The 5,039-nt window shown below is 48.1% G+C and overlaps 1 non-coding gene across 1 annotated transcript; it reads left to right on the top strand.

Annotated features, from left to right (window-relative positions):
- Window positions 1–392: 392 nt before the first annotated feature.
- LOC140215083 (U2 spliceosomal RNA) lies at window positions 393–584 on the top strand. Its single transcript, XR_011892003.1, has one exon. It is a non-coding gene; the product is annotated as a U2 spliceosomal RNA (small nuclear RNA).
- Window positions 585–5,039: the final 4,455 nt, after the last annotated feature.

The raw sequence follows: 5,039 nt of genomic DNA, 5'->3' as shown, positions 1-5,039 counted from the left end.
AATAAAAAGAAATGAAGGAAATGCGCGTAGTATATTACAATTGCACACGGGCTTGAAACGAAGCCCTCAAGGAAGGTCACCTTGAGCGGTCGCATTCAGACGGAAGTAAGCATTCCCCTGGCGCGTTTTTTTTCCGCTCGCCTGTTCCGTTTTCTACGAGGTTGCCTTGGTTGGTTTCGCGTTACAAGCAAGCTTGCACTCGGGTCTCGTTTCTACGCGACAGCGTTTCGTTAACAGCGAAAGACTGAGGCGTTGCGAATTCATCCGTGAGATAGGGAGCGTTGAGTCTGTACACAGGCTGAATTTTATAATATTGCCCACGCTGTTGCTGAGGTTACCCATGTCGGCAGGGCGCCCACAAGGCAGTAGTACAATGAAGTGAAGTGAAGGACATCGCTTCTCGGCCTTTTGGCTAAGATCAAAGTGTAGTATCTGTTCTTATCAGCTTAATATCTGATACGGGTTCTATATGGACCCACGATATTAAACCTATTTTTGGAAGTTGGCGGAGTGCTTGAAGCCTGCTTCACCTCCGCCGCAGGTCGGCCCGGTATTGCACTACCTCCGGGATCGGCCCCGCTCACTTAGGTGAGACTTCATTCAATCAAAATGAAGAGCACAAGCTCAACGCGAGCACTGACTTGACACGCACCATTCCTATACTACACGCAACGATGCCGGTTCGCGGACCACGAGAGTAATTAAACTGCCACTCCATCTGTGTGTAGCGTCGCACTTGTTGCGTCGCAAATGGGACAGCCGCTCCAGCAAATTTCTAGTTATGGGCTTCGAGAAAAATTAATGAAAGCAAAAGAAAGAACCAGAATTCCTATTTGTCCGATGTCTCTGAATGATTGTCTCCTGTAAAGAGCCACTTGGGGGGATGGGGGGTAGGATTAGCCGTGGGGTTCGCAATCAATATGAATCCCACTCAAAGCCAACACTGGATTTTGGAGTTCACTATCGCTTGGATCCGTAAACCACCGCGCCCACGCAAGCTCGCCCTGCCGCCGAAATCCGCTGCCCAAGTGGAAGAAAGATTCCCTATGAAAGAAAAATAGAGTGCCCGATTTCTGGCAACTACTGTGCAGCCTTTGTGTACACATTTTCGCAGCAGTGGGACCGAGCGCCTCGAAAACAAACTTGTCGTATGCCCGAATGTGGCGAAATATATTCAAGGGTTAAAAGGTGCCTCATCTTTCTAACCTGTATGTTACGAAGACCTGTTGCTACCTTTTCATCATGAACATCATCATCATCATCATCCTGGCTACGCCCACTGCAGGGCAAAGGCATCTCCCATGATCCTCCAAGTACCCCGGTCAGGTGCCGATTGTCGCCATGTAGTCCCTAATCTAATCTGCCCTCCTACCTTTCTGCCACCCCCTGCTACGCTTCCCTCCTCTCGGAATTCAGTCTGTAACCCTTAATGGCCACCGGTTATCTTCCCCCCAGATTGCATGCCCTGCGCATGCCCATTTGTTTTTCCTGGTTTAAACTTTGGTGTCATTAACGAGCGTTTGTTCTCGCACACCCCAATCTGCTCTATTCCGATCCCCCCGTGACGCCACACCCATCATCCTTCTTTCCAGAGCCCGTTGCGTCGCCCTCAGTTACCCTTCGGTAATCCTCAAAGCTTTTTGTTGGGACACTCGTGGCATCTTTCTCGTTTAATGAAGTCAAATTTTTTTCAGTTTTGGGGGAAAACTCAATGAGCTAGGCGCGATTGTGTCCCTGGCGCCGCTCTCAACAAGATGGCGGCGCCCATGCTTTTTGCCTGCAGGTTCGGCCCTACGCAGAACACGCCTGCCGGGCAGTGTAGCCACGTTGAAGGGGCAAAGCGTAGTGCAGTGAAGCGCTTGCTCGGGCGAAAAACGCAAATATGAGCCAAACAGGAATTTCCATTATTGGAAATTCCAGTTCAGTTTGCGCATTGCGTTCGCCTAAGGTAAAGAACACAAATGCGAGTGCCACAGCAGTCAAGTCAAAGCTTAGGATTGCGTACCATTTTTTTTTTTTTTTTCGTGCCTTTTACTCCTGGCCTGCGTGGCCCTAGCGCGCATGCACACGAAAGTAATGAAATGGTGAAAACACGAAATAATGCGGTGCGGCTGTATCATATCTATTTTGTGCGCTTTGTTCTTTGTGGACTACAGCGGTGTGCGTCATGAGAAAGTTTCGGTGCCCTTCTTGGGTGACCAGTGAAGCTATATTTAAAACCACATTGATTTGTACGGTTATTGCTACAAACTGCGTGTGGGTGTTTTTCTTTTTCGCTGCCAACGATGGGTTATCGCAACCGCGATCGGTTCTGCTGCTACGCTAGACGCGTGCTTGCCAACGGTTGGCTCTATACGCGACCCGCGACGCGTGGTCGGCACATTCAAGCAGTCAATTGCAAACCGTTCCAAGAAAAAGGATGTACTCCACTTGCCACCTAGTTCGACGATTGTACTTTCTGACCCTCGAGGAAGCGCCGCCATCCCACGTTTTCTATAATACGATAAGATTCAGAGCGACCGCGACCACTTGTCTTTGTCAATATCTCGGAAACGCTTTCTTTTTCTTTTTTTTTTTAAATCCAGATACTCAGACGCGCCCGTGTTCACGCGCACTTGCTCTCTCCGATAAGCAGGGAAGCTCGGTTGGGGTGGTGTCGGGCCTTGCGCATGCGCTGCTGAGCTCGTCGCTTCGCCGGCCGGTCGATGCTGGCGCGGTACTGGTAATGAACTTCGACGTGCATGGTGAAACGTCACTTTGTATTGCCACTGTAGACTAGCAATGCAATGTGTTTGCGAGCGATTGGATAAATGAGAAAGCGTGCACTGTCTACAGTTTATGCCCCTCTAGAGTAGTGGAAATGTTGCTCCAAGTGTTAGGTTTGTAATTTGCGCCTACGAACATGAACTAAACAAAGAAAATGGTCTGCAGCCGCCTTCGCTTCATAAAATTCCCGTACGAAGAAATTTCCGTGCGCGAATGAGAGAGCAAAAGAGAGAAACCATGCTAAGAAGAATGGCTGCCTTTTACGTGATCTCGCGCATGAAACCAGACGATGGATTAATTTTAGCCGTTCATTTTGATTTGCCGAATGTAAACCGGAACACTTTCTCCACGCGGTCTTCAGATTTGAATGGCAATCAATCACATCCTTTCTTTTTTTTTTTTTTTTTCTGTTTCTTTCTATCTGGAACCGAAAGAATTCAGAACGCCATTTCAATCTTAGATTCGATTAGATATCGTGACTGGTATGCTGAAATATCACGCCTTATCTGGTGTTAACCTTCTTGATCACGGCAATAAAAAATCGCCAGTTCCCGAACTTTAATCGCGCCGAAGATGAACCGATATGCTGGATTCTTATTGTCATGATTTTATAGAAAGCGCTGGTTCTATGGCTAGCTTTGAGGAAAAGAAAAACATCGTTCAGGAATGTATAACTCTAAACAACTAAAAAAAAAATCTGCCGGCAATTGGTACTACAACGAGAGTACTGAGAATACTGGAAAAGATGAAATCCAATCATGCTGAACTGAACTGAAATTATTTCATCAAGACATGCCCCGAAAAACGTGGCCACTTTCAATGATAATTTCAAATGTGATTTCTTTCTTTTTTTTTTTCTTTTTTACGACGGATAATAATTATCTTTCCAATGGCGGATGTGAAAATTTCAGAGCACGGCATTTTCGAAATCCCAAGGCCCCGGACGCATTCTCTCTTCTTTAAGTATTTTGGTGGTGCACACGGAGGAAAATTTCGCGCACGTAATTTATAAACTAGTAGTTGATTTTCTAGAAGAACACAAAGTGCTGACAAACGGCCAACCAGGACACAATTAAATTGGTATTACGCACGGTTTCGAAGCCGCGGTAACAAAAGGGTAACAAAGGGACGTTCATTTCGTGGTGTGGATTTCACGTCTCTCACAATAAAAAAAAAATAATAATAAAAACTACTGCATAAAATAGGTTTTCCCAAACTGGATGGTTTCGATCAGCTTTTGAACAGCCCTTCCTTAAATTGAGTTGGCGTTGATTGAGCAGGTGCGGGCCTCTGCTGTTTTGGATTTTTGTAAATGGCATCAGTACTGGACAGTCCGTTCACTTGAGGATCAAAGGAGAAACCCCCCAAAAAAATATCATATCGTGGTGAGAGACGTGGCAGATGAGTACAATTATCGGCAGAAAAAAAAAAAAAGGAAAACCGCCTCGTACTCAGAAGCCGCTCCTCTCACGTGTGAAGCTTCAAACAAATTGTTTTTCTTGAGACGCTCTATAAAGTTATACACAGCTCCTTAAATGCAGCACCCGCACACAAAGCCAAACGTTCCAAGCTGGAAAGAAAGCATGAAATTCGCGGTGCCCGTTTCCTGTGAAACAACGGGCAACATTACGCCAAGTCCGCTACCACGTCAGCCGGGGCGGCCACACCCCGCCCGCGCTTAAGCCACATATGGCGACTGAAAATGCTCACCGCTCAAGCTGCGCGCGGCAAAGTCCGCAACCACGTCAGCCGGGGCGGCCACGGAGAGCGCCGAACGCCCGCGCTTAAGCCTGAAAATGCTCGGCGCTTACGCCAGGTAGCGAGAAAAAATGCTCGGCGCTTAAGCCACGCGGGGACTAAAACTGAAGCCACGGGATTGTTGCTGAAATTGTATGCATTCCGGTGGAAGTCTGTCGGCGCCGGCGCGCGGCAAAGTCCGCAACCACGTCAGCCGGGGCGGCCACGGAGAGCGCCGAACGCCCGCGCTTAAGGCTGAAAATGCTCGGCGCTTAAGCCAGGTAGCGCGATAAAAATGCTCGGCGCTTAAGCCAGGTAGCGAGTAAAAATGCTCGGCGCTTAAGCCACGCGGGGACTGCAACTGAACCCACGGGATTGTTGTTGCTGAAATTGTATGCAGTCCGGTAGAAGTCTGTCGCGCGCCTGCGCGCGGCAAAGTCCGCAACCACGTCAGCCGGGGCGGCGAAAAAAAAAAAAAAAAAAAAAAAAAAAAAGCAGCCCCCCCTGTACCAGTGTGCGCGAGGCGGCAGTCAATA

This window comes from Dermacentor andersoni, unplaced genomic scaffold (genome assembly GCF_023375885.2).
Source record: "Dermacentor andersoni unplaced genomic scaffold, qqDerAnde1_hic_scaffold ctg00000814.1, whole genome shotgun sequence".
In the NCBI taxonomy this organism is placed as follows: Eukaryota; Metazoa; Arthropoda; class Arachnida; order Ixodida; family Ixodidae; genus Dermacentor; species Dermacentor andersoni.
This window is presented reverse-complemented; position numbering and strand designations above follow the sequence as displayed.